Here is a 23,977-nt window from a genome sequence, read left to right as displayed (position 1 = left end):
TTCGGCCGGCCTGGGGGGCGGCTGGTAGCGCAGCTCGGCCAGTAAATCCGCCTGCACGGTCTTGGCCTCCTGCGCTAGGGCCTCGAGGTTTGTAAAACTGCGGCCCCGCAGATACGGCTTGAAGCGTGGATGGCACTGCCTGATCACACGCGCAACCTGATCTCGGTCGGTTGCCGTCGGATCTGCCCTCTTGTACAGCTCTTGCATTGCGCGTACGTACTCGAGGAGGCTTTCCTCTGGGTGTTGGGTGCGCAACGCGAGCTCCTCCAGCATCCGGCGCTCATAATCAGGCGGCAAGAACTCGGCGCGGAAACGGTCTTTGAAGTCCGCCATCGACTGGAAAGTCGGCTGGCAGCGCCTCCATCGCGCCGCGCTCTCGACGAGTGCTACAGGCAGGACCTGCCCTAGCATTACGTCATCTGGGGCGCCCAGAGCCGTCTGGTAGTCCTCGAGTTGTTGTAGAAACTCGTGGACTGATTTCGCGTCCGTGTACCCGGAAAAGGAGGGGACCTCCATATTTATCCGCGGGCGCGATGCTGTCGCCGATGCTACCGATGCTGCGGCCTGGTTGGCGCCAGCCACCGAACCGAGCTGACGGGCTAATGCGGCAAACATCTCAGTCACCTGCCCCATTACGGCCGCCGCGTCGGCCGTCTCACTACCGGCTGCCCCGCCATCCAAAGCCGTGGCTGAAACATCCTTTCTGGGAGGCATAGTTCGCGCTAACTGTCCGGCCGCACCGGCTAACTGCTCATGGCAACAAGAACATTCATATACACAACAATCTATCTACAAACACACGGAAATACACAACAGAAAACGCCCGAAAACTACATAAATAACACAAAACCCCTAACAAATTTACAACACTACACAAGTCGCTACCCCGCGAACATTCCGCCTGACCCGCTCCTTAACCCTATCGGTCCGGCGTGGCCCCGAACAAAGAGGGCCTGCCACGAGTCTGGCTGCACGTCCCAAAATCGGCAGAGAAATCGTCCACAAGGTGTTAATTAAAGCCGCACGCTGGGCGCCATTATTTGTGGGCGATTCCTCTGCGCGGGGACGCACAGGCAGTCACTCGAGGCAGGTCTTTGTATGAAAAGGTTTAATCTCACATCAGGGCAGGGGGGTCGATCGTCGTTGGGGCAGCGGGGTCAGGTGGTCCTTTGGCAGGGCTGGTCCAAGAGCGAGAGCGCGCGGGCCTTCCCGATCGTGCCTTATGAAGGCTTTCTCCTAGCCTCGCTCCCCCCGCCCCACCACTCGGGAAGAAGGGGTCCGAGGCTACCCGCGGTGAGCGGCGCGAGATTTGACCTGCCCGCGAGCAGACCCTACAACGTCCTATAGTTCACTCCGTTAAGTTTTAATGAAGCTAAGAGGATTCGTAAAATTCTCTTTTTCTCCCTGAAAGTATGCGTAAATGTTTCGTTGTAAACAATTCTGAAGCAGCCCACTGTAATATAAGCATTGCCTCTGGGCATGCCCTTCCAATCCTGCCTACCCACCCCACCTCCACCTCACCCGAGAGGACTGGGAAGCTGCCCTGCGCGGCTGCTCCGAACTCCAAGCCCAACAGGCGTTGGTAGCTAGAGCCCGGGCCGCTGCGGAATCTACAGGGATCCCGGATATTAAGGCAGAAGCGTACGGCGCCCGTAGGCTAATTCCCCCCCCCCCCACCCCCCTACCGTGTCCGTAGTGTCCGTCTAAAGTCGGGAGGGGTTAGGAATGGCGACAGCGGATCGCGCGCTTCGGACACTGTCCAAGGCTGCGGGAAAGACCGCGACCGCCTTGTCGGGGACCAAGGGGTCGGCGACCGTCTCCCATTGAAGAGATGACCTGTCAAGTGGGGGTGGGGGATAGTAAGGTCGGCGACTTTTGAAACCCCCGAAGCAGTGGACTTACTGGCGCCTCTGGAGTCGGGCTCTGGCGAGCACTGGGCTCCACCTACTTGTACCTACAGTGCCATTGCGGCGGGATTGGTCGGAATTGAGCGAGAGAGGTTTAATAAAGCTCCGCCCAATTATCGAGGGGATAAGAACCGCTGCAAACAAAGAGCGGGGACGAGCGCGCCGAGTCCCAGTCACGGCCGCTTTCTTACAGCCCTTCTTTAAAAAAGCCCTTTTTTTAGCCCCCCTTTTTCAAGTTCTTGTATTCGGTCCCGTCTTCAATAAATCAGTTTTGTCTCGAGAAGTTTGGAATTGCTGCCCCAACCGGCAACGTGTCGCCGGACGAGCGGACGAAGTACCGCTGACCAACGTACGATCAGACCAACAGGCCATTCCGACCTTAATTCTATTTAACTCCGGACTAGGGATCCCTCCTAGTGTTTGTAAGGGGCGGGCCCTTCCGGCTCGCCCCATCGACCTTTCACTGTAAATAGAAATAAAAGTTTTCCTCCTCTTCCCCGATTCGTCTACACGATTTGTTGATTTAATCTCCAGTGGTTGAGCCAAGAGGGGACAATCACACCCAGGATGCGCAGAATCTCTTCTCGCAGAGCATCACTGCTCAGTTTATGTTCTTGACTGACGCGAGTTCAGCATTAAGTGCTGTTATAACAATGAGAAACAAAAAACTAGTTTGTAATTGCATTCGGAGTTGTGTGCGGTTTCTCGGCCGTTGTGTGCGCGGCAGTGGTATGACAGTGTGCCTCCGTTCACTTTTTTGAACCCTTCACAACTGACAATAAATGACAGTTTGTTACAATACTCGAGGAGGTAAAATGTCCCTCAATAGGGGAAAATTCACTTAGGGCTTATACATACGAAAGTTACGGGCTGCAAAGTTTTGTAAACAATACCTCGTTACACTTACAGAACCATCAACTCGCAAACGCAAATATTTCCACGCGTTGCTTTAGTGTTTGCTCATTTTTCGAATTAGCTTAGAGTTCTGAGGAATAAAAAACAAAATGAGATGTTGATTTTCCAAAAGTGATCATTGCTGATTGCTTCCTCGGCTGTCGATCAAAGTCAGAGAGGAGTGACGATATGATGATGAGTATGTGGATGCATGAATATGAAAGGGTGGCGGGTAGTGAACACTACTCCGCGGAATTACAGATTACTCACCTTTGCCACATTTGGGGCCTGGCGAGCTTCGGGGCGTACGCAGTACCCAAGTTATGTAGCCTGAGCGAAGAGAATAGATGCCCTGGAGGCACGAGTGAAGATCTAGACTGAACACTACTCTGCGGAATTACAGATTACCTGCCTTTGCCACATTTGGGGCCTGGCGAGCTTCGGTGGGTACGCAGTTCCCAAGTTGTGTAGCCTGAGCGAAGAGGGTAGAGGATGCACTGGAGGCACGAGTGAAGATCTGGACTGATGACGTTGTGACCGCAGGAGGAGGGGCTAGTCTATCATTGTTTAGCAGCTTGTACAGGTGGACTCTGCAAGAAGGCTATACTTTTGTCCATCCTGGGCCACATGAGAGACTGGGGTCGCAAGTCATAGGAGAGGACAAAACTCTTCCTGTCCATTATTAGACTGGTGTCTTCGACGTTTTGTTCTTCAGATTGACTCTACAGTCGCTTCCGAAGGACTGTGTGGTGAGGGCAGCGGATTGTAGTGCAGCATTCCAACACGCGAAGTACGTGGGCTGTGTATGCGCGGTACGCAGAAAGCATGGGATGGCAGGGTTTTTGCTGTTCTGGTAATGAATCCTCTTCTCGCAAACCTCTTCTTGGTTCGTTCCTAAACTGTTTAGCGGGCGCTCCCTAGAACATCTAGCAATCCAAAGCTTAGGAGGATTGAGGATTCGAAGCCATTCATCGTTTGAGAGATTACGGTCGCTGAGTATGCATAATCAGGCATGCTGAAGGCCTCGCAAGCAAACCCTTTGGGCTGCACACTTTTGACGGAGGGTATACACGTATTGTCTTGAAGGTTATTGTATATATAAAAAAAGACATTCGCTGACAGACTACATTTCACTGAGGAAGAACAGCAGACGAGGTTGATGGGGCGGATAGCGGTCAACTTGGGGCTGTTCTTGTTGAACAGTTGTGATCAGTTGAACAAATTTCGCCACAGGGAGAATTTGAGCACAGTGAGCATTTCAGGACGCACTCGTTTCCTGGTCATATGACATTTCGGTAGAAATGCAGTAATTTTTGTACACGAAACCTGGAACACTGCAATTGTGAAACTTAGCGGCTTCGCAGCACCATCCCTGGAGCTAGGAAACTCCTCCAATCATTTCCCAACGGTGATCACGGAGTCCTTTCCGGCATGGATGTCACGATTTTTTAATCGAGTGATGGGAAAATAATTAAATATAATTTCTCATATCACAATCATAATATCACAATACGGAGGATTTAATGATAGAAGAGACGTCACTGAGAAAAATTCAATATGAGAGAACCAGCCATAAACACGTGAGGAACACTTGCCATTAAAAAAAAAATGCTTTTTGACGAGTAAAGCGGGAGTCGCATGGACACCCGAACCGCGCCGTAATGGAAGGGAGGAAGATGCTACGTGCTCGGGCACCTCTGCAAAATGACGCTGACGATGACCTCGCAGAAAGTAACTACAAATAACTTACAAACAACTTGAAGTTTCAGGACCGCCGCCTAACAGCGATGTAGGCTATTGTCACGCCATGCAATTGGTAAATGAATATTACCAGCTCTTCGAAAAGTAGCCGCTGAGTAGGCCTTCAGCACGATGCAAAGAAACCAGAACAAAAACGCGACGCCAGCGGCGCCGGTCAGCCGGTTCTTTTTATTTCGCCGCACTCTTCATAGATGGCAGAGCAAGCGGCGGCGCGGAGCGGTTGCGAGCGGTCTCGCTACGCTCACGCGCGTCCCTTGCGATCGTGGCCTCGCGGAGAGGAAGAAAAACCTGAACGGGCCGGCGGCTCTCTATTATTCCTGTCTGAGCCAGCGAGCAGTCGTGGCAGGCGCTGTACGCCGTTCACTCGCCGTGCACCCTTCTCCTGGAACGTTTCTACAGCGCTGTCATGGCTGTGCAGCTGATGCGTTTGTCCCGTGATCACTGAGCGACGGTCCTCTACGTGGGACAGTGTGTGCCGGCACTGGCAGTGTTGTCGTTTGCGTGCGTTTTCTGTTCGTGATTCGGAGGGTACCCTGTGCCGACTAGACAACGAGCTCGCCTGTGTGCCCACCGCTGCATTCGCACGCCGCCGGGAGAGCCTGTGTTCACACACTCGACTTGGATTTCCGAACCCGACTGGAGTAATTCTTGTGTGCACCGCCGCTGGAAAGCAACAACGTCAGCTCTCCGTCTGTGTCTGGCTTTCGCGAATTTGCAGGTAAGAGCGTCATGTAAAGGTGCTGGTTGCTTGCTGTACTGAGTGTCTTCCAGTGTGCTTGGTGCGACATGTACGACAGATACATGTGTATGTGCCGCGGTCGTCGAGGGGCGTGAACCTGTGCTAAAGCAAAAACATAGCTAGCCTAGCGTTACCTGTCCCGTGCGGTTAGCAGTGCGGCCATACGGCTGGCGTGGTGATGTGATGATGTCGATAACAATGGCGGAACTTTAAACCTTCCCGGCGCTTTTTGAAAACCACGTACACGCCCGGACTTGTTCGTTTGGCCATCCTAGGTGACTGTTGTCGTGTCTAAGTGGTGAAATCTTCCTGAAGACTATATATTGGCATTATTTGTTTTGAGGCACTAACCGTTGCTTGTAGTTTAAATCGCCAACCGTGTCCCGGTGACTGACTTGAACGGCGAAAGACGTTGCAGCATTCAGCACTTTTCCGAAAACTCCACTCACGACTTGCTGCAGTACCTTATCACCAGCCTTTTCAATGTTCACGTGCTTGCATCCATGTTTTAGTTCAAATGACAAAGCTACCACTGACATTTTGGAGGTTGTGCAGTGGCGTGTGCCTGAACCATGCTAAAGCGTGTAAAGGTGTACAGTCAACGGCTGCCACTCTTGGATGTGGGCATTGAGGCCGTTGCCGCAACGACCACCATCGTGATCACACTGACGATCAAAGCTGGCGAGTAAGGGGATGTGTGTTTCGTCTTATGATCATGCTTAGCAAATGTTGTTGTTGCCTAGTGCTTTCTTTTTATGGCCGCGTCAGGCACAGCCGAAACTGCTAATTTATTAGTTACGTGCGACCTCAACGGCATTTTTTTTGTCTGTAATAATGGTACAAAAAGTGTTGAACATGCAGCTGCTCGCTGATTTACCACCTCTTCGAGCTGCCATCCTAGCTCTGGGAGCGTGAGCGTGCAGATAAGCAGGTAATCGGTCCTTGACCAACCGTTCTGTGCTGAGCCGGCTGGCGTTCGCCAACGGTGTGCGTTTCACTTGAAGGCTAGCGCTGTGGCAGAGTTCACCTTCCCCCCCCCCCCCCCCCCTTTTTTTTGTTTCCTCTTTTTCACCGAACTTAGGAGTGAAGCCGCCGGCTGTATTGCGTGAAGAGACTGCATACCCCGTAAAATATCACCGCGCTGTAAATATCCAGCTCTGGAGAGAGCACTGGTCAGGGTACTACTCTCTAGCCTGCAGCTGACTATGACTCATGTCAGCTTGTCTCCATCCGTTTGCGCTCGCCGCGGCCGTTGTGCCGATGTCTGCTGCTACACACGTCGCCGGGCGAAGTTTACGAGCAGCTGGTCCGTGCCGCCGCCGCCGCCGCCGGGTTTTGTTTTTGTCGAGCCACACTGTGTTGCGTATTCACTGCGTTCTGTAGTCCTCTGGTTCTTATTGCGCTGGCCCTTAGCAGCTGCTTCTGCGGCGGCGCCAGCGATGTCGCGAAACTTTTCCCCGTGTACGAGAGAGCACTCATGTAGCGTTGCTGCTGCTGCTGCCGCCGCCGCCGCGACGGCTGCATACCTTGGCTGGCTGCCGCCGACCTCAATTCATGCCGCTTTGCTCCTGGCGTCTTTTCTTTCCTTTTTTCTTTATTTCCTCGAGGCGTCCAGTGAATTTCAATACTGAGCCACTGCCGCCGCCAGCGGTGTATGTGTGTACGGTCGTCCATATCTCTCCATCCGTGTTTTTGAATCTTTCTTTTTATCGGCCTGGGAAAATACTGGTTCCCTCTGCGCGCAGGCTTTCTGGCTGGCGCATGTAACGTATTGCTCAACGCCTCACCTCCTTGCTCTCCTGAGTCTCATCATCCCCTTTTATTGGTTCTCCTCCGCACTTGTTGATCGGGATCGCATCTCGAGCAGCTTGTTTTTCTTCGTTCTCCTTTTTATCTTCTCTCCATTCTTTTTTAAGTTCATCTTTGAACTCGAGAGGCCCGCCGAAGTCCTACAATTATTTTCGGAATCTTTTCTTGCGTCTGCGAATGAAGATAAAATGAACCGCTCCCTGCACGGCAGGACTTGTCCACGATAATCAGTCAGTCCAGTGGTGTAGGGAAAACCCATCACAGTGGCGGTGAATTCAAATGAGGGGAATATTACCGTTGGCACTCACGTCAACGCAAGCACCTTTTCTTTGTATCCGTGTGGCTGCTGCGGTCAAGTGAATACTAACGGGGATTATTACCCCTCCTTTTTTTTTTCTTTTTGCTAATGACTGCGTTTCTTTCCCTCGCTTGTTCTCTTTTTTATGTTCAGGCGTCAACAAAATTTTGGGCCGTCTGGTATTCTCAGTGCATTCAGTGTAGGTGTGCAGTGCGACAGTGAGTGCGAAAGCGATAGCTTCGAAGCAGTTTTTCGTTTGTTACTCTGCGGTGTTATTGTTAAAAGAATCACAGTCGCTGTCGCGTACGTGTGCCTGAGTAATGTGAATCCCCTTGACAGTAACTTCTGTTGAAGAGTGTTCTATGATGCATGCCGGCCGGCCAGGCTAGCTTTGTAGTGTGGCAAGCCACCACACATCAGCGCGCTATTTATGATGCAGTAACAGGGAACCCTTGTGCCGCTTCATCTTGCTTACTTATTGGTGCAAGCTATCCTTTTAACTGCGACAGCTGCCTCGTTTGTTACAAAAGAAAAAAAGCGCACGCAACATATAGCTGCAAGCAGTGCTGCTTGCTTGCTCTTTGCGGGGCTTCGAAATAGAAGCTTACGTTCTTGCCTAGACGTGGTCAGAGAGTTGCAGCTGTTCCAGCAATACCCGCAACAGGCCTGCATGGCGTGACTGTGTAAGCCGAGGTGGCTTACGAACACTTACAATACGACATTGTCTCTTTTTTTTTTTTTCCGACAGGCATAAAGCATTCAAAAAGCTTCCGGCCCGTTATGTTCTGTGTGCACAAGTTTCAGCTGGCATGACTGGTAGCCGGGGTGCAGATTCGCCCGCGCCACCCAGGTTGAAAATCGTTTGGGTGCAAGGTGGTAAGGCAGTAGTTAGAACCTTCCGTTCTCGTCTATGAAAAACGTGGTGTTAGGTAACTGCGCCCACTGTTGAGGCAGCGTTGGTGGGTAATGCCAACATAACTATACGCTCCCGGGGTTTATGTAGGACGGTTATGTAGTAGGGAATTCGTGCGTGGGTTTCATGCGGCGGCAGTTATCGAAGGTTGTCATCTAACTGGACAAGAGGTCGAATCGGACAGCTTTCTAGAGAGCACGTCACACTGGTTTCGTGCTGATGCTGTTTTGATGGCCGATTCGCACTTCCCAATTGCGAAACCGTAGTTGGGACGATTGTAGATCGTTGTGAACGCACTGAAACAGGCGGCGACGCCAAACAACTCGATCTATTCCGGTCGTATTTGTCTCCTCGTTTCCCTGCTGACTCAGTGAGGTCAAAGAAAGGAACATAATCGACTAACAGCTGAAGAGGAGGCACGTGTCTTGCTCTTTAGGGACACAGGTTGACATTTCCAAAACAGTAAGAGCAGACGAACCCACAATAGCAGTAAACAAAATGATTTATCGTATACACAAGACTATTTGTCAATATGTTTACTGACAGCACGCGCGGCCAGCGACGTGTTTAGTGGGGACGTGAGCGCAATCAGCACAGGAAGGGGCAGAGAGGGGCCAGTTTTTAAAAATTCTTTTATGTGCAGTGGTATATTTGCGTACTTGGACCGATAAGGTAGGCGCAAACGCGGGCGCCGAAATTTTCCTCCAGCGCCTCATCTTTTCCATTTTTCTTGTCTCTCATTTTAAGGAAAAACCGACAAGGTTACATGCTGGTTTGGCCTAATCGAAGCTTTCGTGCAACCATTGTGCAAGGATACATTCGTGCAGCGAAGCGTTTCTTTTGCTTTTCTGCCCGTGTTTTCGTTATTTTCTTGAACGGTTACATATCTCCCCGCCTTCCGAAACGGGCTTCTGCGTTCATGCAGTTTCCGGTGCGTGTAGTGCGCTATCTTACAGCGGAAGTTTCTTTCCTCTCTGGCGCCTTCGCTATCGGCCGTCGCGCTGGTGTCCATCGTCAGCGAGCAAGCAAGCGCGGAGAGAGTCCCGTTTTGTATCGGTGTTGCTGGCCATACGCCGAGAACATACTGTTTAACCAAGTTAAAGCCTTTCAGCAGGCGTTCGTTATCCCGATTCTTAAACATTTTCATATCGAAATTTATGTCCTAGTCCCAAGAAAGCCAGTTCGTTAGTTTTCCAATGCAAAACTCGCAGCGGTTGAAAACTAGCTTCCAAATGCCAGGATTAAACACCCGAGGGTTCGTGGAAAGACGTTCCATTTCGAAGGTGCACACGACGCGAGAAATTCAGGAAAAGGTTTCATTATTACCGTTGGCAAAAGATGTCTGCATGAAAATGGCTGGTGCTATCGCGCTCATTGTTCTGTGAAACTTTATTTACTTGCCTAGAAATATATATTTGCAATATAAATGGTACTCTATTCACGTGAAACGAGGGAGTCATTGCCAGGTGGAGCACACGCTCGGAAACAGCTGCCAGTCCTTGTACACGATCGTGTACATTACGCCTTGATGGGTTAATTTGTTGACAGGCTGTATGGTTAGGGGCAGGGTTTAGCTCCATTAACGCACGCGATCATAAAGACCCAACAGTATCCAACAAATAAAAATGATCACGGTGTTGCAAGAGAAAAAAAAAATATCTCTGGTACGTATCGGGAGTGAAGGTGGAAGTTACTGGCAACCAGTTTTGCTGAACGATAACGTTTCCCACGCGTCGAATTCTGCAGGTACCGCGAGGTAGCGTTAGCAAGTGGTCGAGGCATTATAAGACTCTCCTGCATGCTTTCTCGAAAAGAAAGCCTGGCACAATGATTGAACGCTTTCGTAAAGTTCGCATATTTCTGTTTTCCTTCGACCAGCTCCTCACTGAACTCCGAGCAGTTAACTGTTTGGCGAATTGATTAATCGACCCGCTGCTAATGACGCACCGGTATTTGCGTTCGGGCTACGCCGAACAGCAAGAGCAAAGGGGGCACAAAACGCTCTTTCGCGCAGGTGCGCGTATGCAGAATGGGCCGGCGTTCTATAATTGAGGCTTTGCCCCCGCGTCCGAAGGACACAGAGATATGCCAGAGTCCTGCTTCTGCTGCTGTTCTCAGTGCGTGTCCGCTGGCGAGCGAGCCGGGCGTGCTGCACGCAGGGTGACCCACTTTTTCCGCGCTGACGTGTGTACTCTCCCACGCGGGGAAATTCAATCGAGGAGGAGAGCTGGAGGGAGTTCGCGCGAGTCCGTGCAACGGATGGCCCGGCGAGCAAACAGAGAACGCGCTGGGCGAAAAAGACGAGAGGAGGAGGAGGGAGGGATGGCCGGTGGTAACGCTGGCCCAGTGATGAGTGTCCCGCCACCGCAACGAAGAACAGCGGGAAAGCCGATTTCATCGCTTCCGTTTCTTTCCGTTTTTTTCTTTTGCAAGTGGCTCCTCCGATCGGGTCGTTTACGCGGGGTGCATGCCAGGGGGTCAGTCGTTTTCTTTCGCCTTTTTACACATTCGGCTTTTGAGGTGGACCGAGGTGGGACCCGAACAGGGAGAAGGAGCTTGTCGAATCCGAGTTTATATACTTGAGGGCGATCATCATCAAGGGCTTCTGCTGCTGCTGGTTGGTCGCTCGTTGCGGCGCGCGCTCTCTTGCGTGCCCAGCCTGGAGTGTGTAGTACAACTGGCGGTCGCGGGCAGGCCGCCGCTGAGGCCGTCGCCGCCGCTGCTCCCCGCTGCCCTGCTCTCGTGGGGGGCCATTGTCTTGTGACCCCTGCGAGGTCGTTTGCCGCCCCCTCGGTGGCGTGGGTCTCTCTCCCTGGCTTGTGGAGCGGCGATGGGGCTTTGGTTCGGGGCGCCTCTGAGGATGACGAGCTGCTGCTGGCTGCGGAATTGTTCCGTGTCACTCGGCTCGCTGTCTCGAGCCGCGCGGTGATGCGCGACAGGGAGGAGGTTGGGGCTTTCCTTCTACTGGAGAGAGCGAGAGATAGAGGGACAAGCCACAGTGGCAAGCCATCGTAGATGGAAAATTTTATTGCGGAAAAGGCACCGCTACATACAGAGTTTATCAGAGGTGTGCCCTGACGCGGACCACCTCTGCGTGAGGTCGTGTTTCGCGGCGGTCGGACCTTTCAGAGGAGCGGGGTGATTTCCTTGGCTAGCATCGTTCGAGTCGACTGTGTCCGTAAAAAAACGTTCACAGTGAAGCTCGAGTCTCCAAGGCGTTCTGGACGGTTTTCAGTCCCCGAAAGATGTGTCGCAGTTCAGTGCATAGTTTCGTTTTCATGAGAGGGCAGTCGTCATCGATCGGCGAGTACATCTATGCTTGATAGCTTGGAGTTAGTCATTTGCTTACTTAATTCGCGTCAGCAACCGAGCTCCACTCGGATCTGTTCTAGCTTCTGTTCCCTTTCATAAAGCTTCGGGCTGTAACCCTGGCTAGAGCCGACTGGCGCTGGGCGCGGCTCACTGTTGACGAAGGAGGCCCCCTCCGTCGCGGTAGTCCGTCCGGACGTGCTGCCCCCGCCTGCGAGGAAGCGGCGCCTATCCGCCGGAGGAGCAGCGATCTGGGCCAGCGGGCCACCTAGCAGCCCGCGGCGGCCACCCGGTGCTTCGCGCGGTCCTCGCCGGTGCTCTGCTTTTGTTCGCCGCCCGCTTTGTAGGCGCGCTCTGCAATTAAGGCCGCCAACTCGGTCGGACCGCCCACTATTGGCGATTTTCGGGCGGGCCTCCTCCGATTCCCTTCGCTTGAGCGCGACGGTGAACCCCAGCGTGCAGCATGCCTCTGCTGCTCCGTTGTGGCGTGTGTTCGCGCCCCGTTTTCTTGTTCGCAGCTAGGCCTTCAAGTTTACGCGAGCTGAATGGTGAGCAGGAAATTTTCCTCAAATGGGGCCGTGCTACATGACGAATCGACGGCAATACCACCCACGAACGTAGCCAAGTCGCTAGAAACAAACCAGCCGAACCAACTAACTCTACACTGGCTTCTGCTGCCCAGTATCCCCCCCCCTCCCCCCCCCCCCCCCCCCACACCCTTCTATGTCGGGAAACAAGTAACAACAAATGTCTTGGTGACAAAAGCGTTCTACATTGTCTTTTTATGTAACATGAGTTGTACTGTGCGTGCCAAAAAGGGCCGAACCACAAACGGTGGGAAGTGCCAGGTCGCCCCGCTGTACGACCTGCGAGATTGTGCCCTTCTGAGAAAGGAATGCTAATGGGCTGTGAGCAGCACTCCAGTCGTACAGGTGCAGTAAATGCCTACGAGCTAATAAATTCCGTGCCGCCTTAGCAGCAGCGTTTTGCTCTGGCGGACGCTTTGCGCATAACATTTGCGACCGTCAGGCACTTCCTTTGGCGCATTGCTGTCACAGAGATAAGGTGAGCGGGTTCAGTAGACCCTGTCCTCCGTCCTTGAGGATACTGTGTTCACTGTCGTTGCCACGCACGAGTGCTAAGTTACAGGACGATGTGCGTGCGGGCCTGGGTCCACTGGCGATGATGTAAGTTACCGCCTGCAGGTGGCGCGGGTATCACTGGCGACTGGGTGAGGACGGCAGCGTCATCCTGAATCGAACGAGTCATTCGCGCCTCGTTTTATAGCGGCTGCGGAGGAGACAGAAGGACTTCGATTGACGCGTATTTCTTCTTACACCCTATCTTAAACGACTCCGGCAGCCGCGATTTCTCTTTTCCCTCTTTCTTTTTTTCTTTTCCACGCTTCGCTAGCTCTTCCTCGCGAGGCGGTTGTCTATTTGGCGCCGTCGACTGTGCCGCTTCGTCGGTCCGACCGAGCGGCCCCGAGCGACCGGCGGAACCGAGTGACCTTCGCGAGGCCGTTCGGCCGGCTTGATGGACGACTGCGAGCCGATATGTGCGCTGCTCCTAACAATACCGGGATGCCGGCGCTCTGCACTTATTCCTTCGCCGCTGTCGAAAGGGCTCCTTGCGAACACCGAGTGTAGAGAGGGAGAGCCCGTGTCATTGTTGGAACCGGAGGAAGGCGGAAAAGCCTCCCGCTGGCTGCCGTAAGGGGAGGGGGGTGGTTGAGGAATGCGCGTTCGACGAGAGCGTCGCTCGCTGCGGCAGCAGCATTGACCGGCGGCCCAAGTGGAGCATGAACGGCCCTTCACTAATTCCCCACATCCTGGCCCCGCGTTGACGCGCGCGCGCGGGACTTCCCTGTTGCGCGAAAGGCGGTTCGGAGAAGAAGCGGAGCGAAGTCGCCGTTCCGCCGCTGAGCTCTGCATCGCCGTGTCGGAAACTGTCCCGCATGTAGTGAGCGCGTGCTGTGTACATTCGCACTTCTGACGTTGTTCCGGTTCTTAGGTAGGAGCGCCGCTTCGCTTCTTCAGCGAGTCCTTCGTGAAATATGGGTTTAGCCATAGTCGGACACAACTCAAGAACGAAGCGGCAGATGCCCCTCAAAGGATCCCCTTCCAGCCAATGGCGTCGGCCGATTTGCGTTGCGCCGCATGTCAGTCCCCTTTCATCTGCCATACCCTGCGATGTCATGCTGGAATGTCCAATGCGGTTAGTCACGCCCTCATGAAAATCGGCCGATGCCTTTGCCTGGAGGGCCTCCTTTGAGCGGCATTTGCCGCTTCGTTCTCGAGTTGTACCAGTTGTTAGGCTTCGCTGAACCGCTGTCTTGTGGGCTCCTTAAAACGCTTTTGCATACATTATTATCGCATAGAAGTGAACCAGTAGCTAAGGAGTGAGCCCTGAAACGGTGAGGGACAACTGAAATGTTCCGCGCCGCGCGTGGCTTTGTTTGCTTCAACATAGGAGCGTTGATCGCAGTTCACGCGTTTGTTACAATTTTGCCTTACGGACCACTCAGCCTTGTTGAGGACGAGGTTCGGGGTCGCGGCTCGACGGATCCACGGTCAGCACGACGCCCGTTCCCACCTCCAGGCCAAGGACAGGAATGCCGCTGAGCGACGGAGTTAGAAGGTGGCGAAAGAAGACTTGAATTTATTTACATATTTACAACAGTTAGAAGCAGAAAATGCGACTGTGACTACATATTAACTAGAGTCCGGAACAGGAAGTGTGTCCGCGACTATCTTCGTCGCCGAGTTTTATGCGATCCTTCTTCCCTAGCTTCCCTAGCTTCCCTAGGATGATGACGTCAACTCCAGGCTAGGAGAGGCCGAAACTTTCACTCGCGCGCACAAACTTCCACCCCCGCACCTGTGGACACGTCACGCGTTGAGCCGGGGAGACAAGGATGCCTTCGAGGTAAAGTTGATTCCAGGATGCAAGGTTCTCGGACGCGCCGAAGGTTCCCCGGGCTGTCAACACCTGTCCGTCAGAAGACATCACTCACGAAGGGTCGGAATGCGAGACCATGAAAAGGGCGGAAGTGGGCCTTTGTCCCCTGAGGACGTTCTTGAATGTTGCGGAAGTCCCCCGCCAGCCCGCCGCGATGCTCGATTCTCAGAAGAGCCACCAAAGACGACGGCCCTTGACATCCGCCACAGTCGCTTGTGTCCTCTTGTTCCGGTGGGGTCCCGCACTGAGACGTAACAAAGGAGGCTACCCTAGCCAGGTGCTGAATCCGGAACGACTTGAGGCAAGCGTCGTTGAGTCGACAGGCGTTTCTCGGAACCATCCAGGCGACAGGTGCATGTTGGTTGCTTCCCGCTGATGCTGTCCTTAACAGCCTCGTCATGAAGCCACGCGAACTTCAAGCTCCTTGGCTACAACCTACATAGATATCGACTCTGCCAGGGAGCGCCCGTGACTTTTTTGGCCTTCGCATGATATATTTTTTGAAACACTGAGCCCAATCGTAGCCGAGCACCAGGCGAGGGAACAGCTTGCACCCATTATAAAACCGATGCTACACCTGCGGCGCCGAGAATCGAACCCCGCGCCTCCAGCATGAGTGGCAAGTGCTCACACCACTAGGCCACCTCTGCGATTATCTAACACTCTTTCACCCTTGCGTTCGGGTAGCGGCTACAGTGGTACCGATGGCAGTTCGCCAAGCCTGCCTTTGGCGTCAGTACTCAGATTCAACTTCGAATGAACTCGTACGTCGTGCATTACCTGCGGTTTGTCTTAGTCTGACTTTTCAAGGCGCCGGTTCCAGCTGCTTCCATACAGCTAAGTGACGAATGCCTCGAATCTGCTACTCGGAGCCTCGATTTCGCGCGGCCGTGTGCATATTAGGGGACACGCCCCTCCCGGTTCAGTGAGCTATCGCGGGTCCCCCAACACTCGTTTCCATCGCCCGATTTTCCCATCTTTGCCGACGGTGCACGGACGTGGCGTAATTTACGCGTTCCCGAGCCTCAGCGGGCATACAGGGTGCGAAGGTGCACCTATCACGATGGTAAAAAAAGAAAGAAATGGACGTAGAGCTTTGCAGCGCAGGGCAAGGCGAGTTGGGGGAAGGGGGCAAAGATGGACGGTTAACAACAAGATGGCCGCCAGATGTCCGCGCACCGTCTGGCGCGCCCCTGCCCTCTCTCTCCCTCCTCGCGCCACGATGATCGGGCCGAGGTCTGCGCCGAAAGCACCGAAATAGCCGACGGTGTGTCTTAACAGTTTCCGGTTTACGAACTTCGCCCCCTGCTGCCGTACGCGGCGGTTGGTGGGGCTCTTTCCCCCCTTCCTCGCCTTTCCGTGCCCTCTCATTTCTTGAATCCCCCCTTCTTTTTATTGCTCCCGCGGCAAGCGCTTCCTGGCGCGGGCCGGCGTGTTTTTATGATTGCCGCTATCGGGCGTGCATTTACGGCTGCCCTCTCCCGTTGCCTTCCACCTTTGGGGCATCTCTTCTCTCCCCCCCCCCCCCCCTCCCCCCCGTTTGTCTGTTTCTTCTACTATACGCTTTGCTGCGGTTGTTGCTGATGGTCTTGGAGCCTTCTGGACCGTGTCTGGTTTCTTTTATTTCTGTGGACATCAGCCCCTCTTCCTGCGTCGTCCCAGCATGGTGTGAGGCCTAACGAGCCCTTGCTGGTGGTGAAGCCATCGGTGGTGACACGCTAGCAGTGCCGGGGCTTTGTTTGCTTTCTTGGTTTGTGTTTTTTTTTATCGCTTTTCTTGGCTCAATCGTTGTGGAATATATGCGCTTCAGTGTACGAACTAATGGGTGCTTCGAAGCTTTACCGCTGTCGGATCCTTGTGAGATTCGCAGTAGTCGACTGCTGAGAGAAGTGTAGGCGAGCTGCTAATCTGGGTAGGCAAGGTAGGCATATTTGCGATGATGTATTTCTCAGCGCTCTCCCCAGACGTTCTCACGCTCCAGTCAAGGCCGCTGGAGCGAACGCCGCCATCGGCCGGAAGCCACTGATAACTGGGGTTATCAGTGGTTCCACTGGAACTTTTTTGTTTCAACCTTGTTGCCGCCATGACAGTCGCCTCGTGATAGTAGTGAGTAGGTTGCGTTCGCAAGCTTCCCTGTAGTTCCACGTGCTGTCTTGCGTGTGCTGAACTTGGTTGGCATGCTTTGGTATCACCGGCTAGTTTCAGCGGCGTTCGCCACGAGCGTGATGAGCAAAAAATTCAGGGGGCACTTTGGCTCTCTAAAGTGCTGCAAGGCGAAAGCGTTTCCTGGCGCACTGTTTGTTTTTATTTACTATTTATTTTTCATATTTTTTTTTTAATATTTGCTCCTTTCCTTGTTTATTGTTTTTTATTTTTATTTTCATATCCTTTTTTATTTTGCTTATTTTATTTTTATTTTCCTTTTCTTGACTTTATTCCTTTTATTTTATTTATGAAACCTATGCATTCACTAGATGCGCCTTTATTCATGCTTTAACCTTGAGCCTTCGTGGCGGAGTGGTAGCGTCTCCTCTTCAAATGCCAATGGCCCTGGTTCGATTCCCACCCTCGGCGCAGTTTCTTTTTAAGCAGTGACGCCGAAAGGCGGACAAATATTCCGACGCGTCTGTCGACACGTCTGCCGACGCGTCTGTCGACATTCCTGCCGACGCGTCTGCTAACGACAGTATGAGGCATTAAAGGCTTTCGCCTTAATAAGGAAAGATACATAGAACAGAGAGACGCATCTCGTCCGGCTTTTCCAGTAGCACTTTAAGTGAGGGGAAAGAGTAACAAATGTGACGTACGAAACCGCCTCTGGCCTCCAGCCCGTCGAAGAAGGAAGGTTCCCCGTCTCCTCCTCTCTAGTCTCTGGACCATTTCCCCCACCTTGCTGCATTTTCTCTCTCCCCATGCCCGGTCTGGTTTCCACTCCGCCGGGTATCACGCGGGGCTGTGTCGGTTACGTCGCATGAATATCGTCGCCGACGCTGCATGGGTCGCCCCGCGGGTCGCGCGGTGGGAAAAGTGCCGAAGGCGACAGTGACGGCTTCGCTTCTTCCTCCGTCCTACGGCGACGCGGTCATTAGATTTTTCCCATTTCTTCATCTGTTTGTTATTATTTTCAGGTGCGTTTTCTGGCCCGCCGCCGCTGCATTTGTATGCGCTTCGCTGAGTTTGCTCTGACTACCGCCTACTGGAAAGGTGCGGGAAGATGGAAACTGTAATCCGGGGGCCCGCGCGCCACTTGCCGGTGGTTTTTCACGGAACCAGTTAATAGTAACGAACGAGAAACCGGCTCCTTAATGGCCTCCGCCGTCCGCCTCTTTTTTTTTTTTTTTCTGTATCCCATTCACTGCCGTTCATTGACGTGCTTGATCTCGTGCAGGATTTCGGAATGGTCTTGAGCGCTTTCACGACGCCGGTCCTGACGCCCGTATTCTCGGCCCTAGCGGGGGCTCTTTTCCGGACTCGCATTCTTGATTCGGTTATCGCAATGTATACACAGCACGGGTCGCACGGGTCCGGTTTCCGAACCGGATCGCCGGCTTGTTCTTGAGTTTGATGACGCCGCACTGCTTATTGTTTTTCTTTTTCCTGTATAACTAAGGTGCGCCGACTACCCCGTATGTCACCGCCGTGTTGTGTATTTATGCAGTGCTTTGCCGGGATAAGCGATTGCACTCAAAGGGAAACTCTGGGGACCCGAAGCCGAATGAAGGCTTCGATCGAGCCTCACTGTAACGTGGGAAAGGTTGGAGACGAAGGACTCCTTACTGGGGTCACGGAGGATCTGTATACTCTACGAAACATGATGTGGTGCATAGAGTATCGCATACAAGACATTATTACTATATCTACAGGGAACAGTCCACAAGTACGTACAGCCTGCGGCACCCTTGTAACGCTCGAGAGGAGTGCTTCCCTTCATGAAAATGGACACGTCGTCGCAGCTTCCAGCTTTTGGTAGCAAAGTAAAGCCTCATAGATCTGCAAGCAAGGCGGGCACGAGCAGGTTTGCCCGCCGACCATGGGCTGCTTTCTAATTTCAGCTTTTTATTGCTCTGCGCCCTCTGCTTTTAAGCGGTCTACATAAGGGTGACGCAGTCTGTACAACGGAAGCAATAGAATTTCCGTGTTCGGTTGAAATTATAGGCTCTTCCGGGCGCAAAACCTTCGTTATACAGAACGGAGGAAAAAGAACAATAACGAAGCTTGAACGGCGCCTGGCAGGAAGTCATGTGTGGCGTCGCACAGTCAGGGTTTGTCTCCTCCGGGGATCCATTCACATAAGTAAGAAAAATGCCGGGCACACGTAACGAAAGACGGATCAAAAGGCGGTGGTTAACCAAATCCCGCCTACGAATGCATGGGCGCTTCGCGTCTTGCCTCCCGAGAACCCACGTGTCGACAGGAAGGACAGTGGTTTCCTGTCGGAAACGCTCGATTTGCCGCCAGGATTCTGCTGGGTTTGGCACCTCGCATTCAGAATTCGTCGCCCAGGAAGATGGAACGAATCTTCACTCTTGCCGCCGAAGTGGGGTTCATGCATGGCAGCAGAAGCGACGCCCTGGCGGTAAAGAGCTTCGCTGGCGTTTGTGCATCCCGGAGCATTCCGGCAGTTGCTCTGTCGCGACGTTTGCAAATACAGCCGACTCGCGGGAAACTTCCACACGCGGCGTGCGGTTTTCTCAAGTCTGGCTGCGTGGCTTTCAACTTCCCGCGGGAATGCGTGCTCCTGCCAGCTGTTACGCGTGTGCTACGTTTTCTGCGGGTATATACACACAGCCTGCAGTGCACAGCACGAGCAGGAAAAAAAGAGCAAACTGAATAACAAGCAGCGCCGGATTTCGTAACGCCCGGTGAGCCACGTATGCATATGCGGTGGTGGAAGAGATCGCGCATGTAAAGGTGCCTCACTACTGCATTCTCGAATATGCGCCAGCGTGGGCGCAGCTGAACCTCCTGTTTCGTTCTTCTTTTTATATGTACATTGATATATGTTAAAAGCTTGCCAACGCGGATGTTCTCGCCTGTTCTGCGCCTATCTCTCGCGTTTCTACTTTGCCGTATCTTCCATTTATACTGATTTGCTTTTAAAAAACGCGCTTCGGGAAAGTGGCGCATCTCAGTGACGGCGCGCTATCATCTACGACGTCGCGCCCGCTTCTGCTTGTCCATTGGCCGGCGCTTAAGCAGCGGTAGCTCGCGAAATGTGACGAGCGTCAGTTTTTGTTCCCTTTTTTTTTCCTGCCTCGATTAGCACAGCGGGTGTGCCGTCGTTGCTAATAGGACTGTTGCTAGCTGTACGCGTCTCGAGCGAAGTTATACACTTTCCTTCTTGCCAAGAATACGTGCGGTCCCTGCAGTGCTTTTCTTTTTTTTTTTTGCCATTGTCGATGTTTTAATTGTCCTTCGGCGTTCATTTGGCGGACGAGCCCGTTATAAATAGGCTCTCGGCCGCGCTCTCTCGCACGCGTGTGACCGATATATTCGGCTCGGCTCGCGGAGCTTTCCTTCATCCGCTTCTCGTTTGCGCGTTCGTTCATTCGCTGATGATCGAACGTCCTCATGAATTTGGATGTGTGTATACGGATACCCCGTTCGTCAAAGGCGAGTGTGATATATCCTGCACGCTATATAGATGTCTGTGCCACTTTGCGGAGGGCCCTGTTTTTCCTTCCCGCATGTATGTGGCTCCGATGGAGAACTCGTTTCGAGGCGGGCTATATAGTTCGTGCGAAGTCGCTCATAAAGGAGGCAATGCCGCCTGTATGAAACAATCGCCAGGACGTCGGGCGGAGGCGATGAGATGTGAAGCGAAATATAGCTGCAAGCCTTCCTTCCGTCTACATGGCGACGAATCCGGCTTTCCTATTAATATCGAATGTCTCGTTCATCCTGCAGTGTCGTCGCGTCAGCACCCTTACTAGCAGTGTTGTTCTTTCAGAGGACCCACTGTGGGGCTTTTGGAGTAGTACGACTTTGGACAGAAGAGAAAGCACCGGGGCATGCAGTGCCAGTGTGTGCACCCTGGGACGTTTTCTTGATTTGTTCCGTTGGCCTAATCTTCACCGAAATGCATCTTGCAAACGCTTAACGACACTGTGCCTCGTCTTGTGTCCGAATCTGCGTTTGAGCTGTGTCCACACCCGGCTTCTATACATCAGACTAAAGTCTTGTGCAGTCGTCTTCTTGTGCAGTGATGTGCGCACAGGCTCTCTCTGCGAACAAGGACATGAGAAAAAGAAAAAAAATCTGGTGACATCGCCTAGCTCTTGTGCCCAGTTCGTGCACGACTGTCCACTGGCAAACCTCTGTGCATGTGGCTTTTGGGGCGCGCATCGGAACGGCTGCCATTTCATGGCTTGAATTACTCGTCTCCCTTTGGGGCTTGTTACAGTCGAAAGGCGTGTGTCGAAGACCTGCAGCTTTTTTTCTTCTTCTTCCTCTAAGCGTTGCGTAATGGCATGGCACTTGTAAAAGAAGCAATACCTGTAGTTCCCTCGTATTGCCACGCTTGTCGCTGACCGGTCTCTCGCGTAGACAGGCTCCGTATGGTTCAGGCGAACGCGCCTAATGCCACGTCTGGCAACTGCACTCGATTGCCCAATTTTTCCGCCAGTAATAATGGTAATGAGAGGCCCGTGGCGCTCTGTAATTAGGCAGTCCCACGCGGCCAGTCCACTTGATCACGGTTTCTCTGCGTCCGTATACGTTCCCGTTCCGGTCGATTATCGTTTCCAAACTTGGTATCAAGTGAACCGGATTAAGTAATGTTATCATTCCCGTTTCCGAGTTGAGCGTTGCAGGCAAGCAGGCCTAAACAAAAGATGAGACGACGGTACTTTAGTGCACACGGCACTGTTGTCCTGTCCCACGTGTACGCGCGGCATGTCCTGTATGTGCTGTGCTATTCGTTGCGTACTCGCTTCGCAGTTGTAGTTTCTGATCTCGATTAGACCGAGTTAGAGAACTAGCGGTGCTCATTTTATGCAACACTGCAATCCAGTCGCATGAACAGTGTAGTTTCGGTCCCCATCTAAATTATGATCGCCTTCCTCGCGTCTCCCGGCTCTCTCTAACTCGCCGTCCTAGTCTGCAAGTCTTGAGCGCTTGGATCCACAGGCTAAAACCGGGTAGCAACACAAGGCGTTACAGTGCAACATCTTATCATTTCAAATACCTTGCACCTCGTGCTTGCATGTGTATGTGTCGTTCTCCGCAGCTTTTACCGATAACGCTGTCACGTTGGCCTCGGGGTGTAATTAATTGCGCACGCTGCAATGCACAGGCCTGTGTATGCCGTCTCTGCGGCTTCGCCCGCCGCCTTTCGTTTCTTCCCCCGTCTCTTTCCTCGAAGGCAGCGGCTCTTTTCTCATTTCCCACCACGTCTCCTCGGCGAGGTTCGTGTCGCGCCGCTCTGCGAAAACCGAGCGTAGCCGACGTCGCTTTCGTTTGCGTTTTGCCCGCTTGCGCGCTTTTGCTGCTGCTGCTGCTGCATCGACGGGCTTCCTCCGCTGGCTGCTGCTGGAGCTTCTTCGAAGCGCGCGCCTTGCTTGCTCTTCGCGTCTCGCCGTGGTGGCCTTCTCCCCTCCCTCACGCTTCCCCGCTGCATCCCCTTCGTTTTCTTGCCGTAGAAGCTGCGGCCGAAGCGCATGAACGCGGACCTGCTGCTGCTGCTGGCGCCGCCGGCAACGGCACTGTTCATTTGTTTGGTGCTCGCGCGAGGGCGCGAGATTCGCCTTGAGCGTATGGTATTCCTCTAGTTCGGTACAGCGCTGCGCGAGCCGACGCGCCTTAACTAATAACTCATCTGTCATTTCCAGCCAGCGGCAGCGGAGCTCGCCTGCCCCTCGTTCGAGTAGTTAGTTCCCTCTCTTTCTTCGTCTTCCATGTGTGAGTTACGGCTGTCGTGAATATCAAATTCGACGCGTTTAACTTGGCGTAAACCGGGAGTGCCGCCGCCGCCGCCGCGAAGGTGGTATGGGACTGCGTTGTAACGCGCGGCTAATTTTCCTAATGCGTGCGCGCCACGTTTTCCCCCAACTTTTTCCTTTCCCCGACTGAGCGCTCTGCACGGAATTCGTGCGGTGGGGAGCAAACGTGCTCGCTGGCTGCAGTCCTGCTTTCTCTTGCCGCCGCTGTTGCTGGTGCTTTTGTTTCAGCCGGGCGGGCGAGCATCACCTCCCTCGTGAGCTTCGTGGCTGGCGATTTTCTTTCCTTGCTCGCAATACTCGTTCGGTCGTGGCATGCGGTGTGCGCGCGCGGCTGCGTCTTCGTTCGTCCTTGCTAATCGGGCGCGCCTGACTAGCCGGCCAGTCGAGATTTTTTTTTTTTTTTCCCCGGTTGTGCGCGCAGGGCAGGTCAACAGCGCCCGTTGCGCTACGTTGGTTTTTTCTTCCAAAGCCAAGATCGGCATTCCGTCGCGCGGGTAGGCTCAAGCGACCACCTCACCTCACCTGGCAAATCTCCGAAGAAAACAAGGAGAGGAACCGGTGGAAAAGGAATGCACACTCGCGCGCATAATAAATGTGCGCATGAGGAATACAATGAAAGTGAACGACATTGCCCCCCCCCCCCCTCTTTTTCCTCTTCTCCTCTCGCTTTTTTTTTTGTTCTCCATGTATGTATACTCCGTTTCATACATCATGTGCAACGCGGTGAAGGCTACGGAAGTAGTCCGCAGAAAAAAATAAAGAGAGGTGTATCCCTCCGCGCTGTTTTGTGGCCGTGCGGTCTAACGCGTCGCTCCATCTTCCTCCCTTCCCGTTACGGCGAGGTTTAGGTGTCCACCGAGATATGACAGACACACTTCCTTTCCTCAAAAACCAATTTACCGGCGAGCAAGGCGTATTTGTCCGCGTTTCAGATTGGTCCAAATTGTCGTCACGCCGTTGAGCTGGACGCCATTTTCTCAAAAGTAAAAGGGAGGCGGCCAGAAAGAGTAAACACGGCGGCCAGCGGGGACAGCGAAAACGTGGAATGGAAAAAGACGACACACGCAAAATACAAAATCACAGATCTCGACCGATTCATTCGCAATATCATCGTTTTTTGTCACGCTGATGACAAATGTATTACCCACGAAGCCTGTCCGCAATGCATTTGTTATTTTTCGCTCACCACAAGCAACGCACTATTTTCTGTCACGGATGCAGGCTGCGCAAAAAAGAGCACTAGCTTTGACAGCGTTGCACCTGATGTATGAAACGGAGTATAGTAAGGAAAGCGAAGAGATCCCGAGCCCTTCACTGCAGCGTACATGTTTGACGTCCCACAGATCGGTCCTTCCACCTTCACTAATAATGAGACCATTTGGTTTATCCTGTTTGGGTCTGTAGAGAGCTTTAGAATAGGGGCACGTTATCGGTTATGCGGATATA

At 53.1% G+C, this 23,977-nt stretch overlaps 1 protein-coding gene across 1 annotated transcript in view; it reads left to right on the top strand.

The window, feature by feature from the left end:
• The first annotated feature begins 5,145 nt into the window (after positions 1 to 5,145).
• The window catches only part of Drak (Death-associated protein kinase related), a 227,218-nt gene continuing 208,386 nt past the window's right edge, over positions 5,146 to 23,977 (top strand). Inside the window, exon 1 of the mRNA XM_089544431.1 lies at positions 5,146 to 5,280. The gene's annotated coding sequence lies outside the window, so the exon portion shown is untranslated. The remainder of the gene's footprint in view (positions 5,281 to 23,977) is intronic.

The sequence above is a fragment of the Amblyomma mixtum genome, chromosome 5, assembly GCF_055824585.1.
Source record: "Amblyomma mixtum isolate Tamu chromosome 5, ASM5582458v1, whole genome shotgun sequence".
NCBI lineage: Eukaryota > Metazoa > Arthropoda > Arachnida > Ixodida > Ixodidae > Amblyomma > Amblyomma mixtum.
The sequence above is the reverse complement of the archived record's forward strand: the minus strand, read 5'-3'. Positions and strand labels throughout refer to the sequence as shown.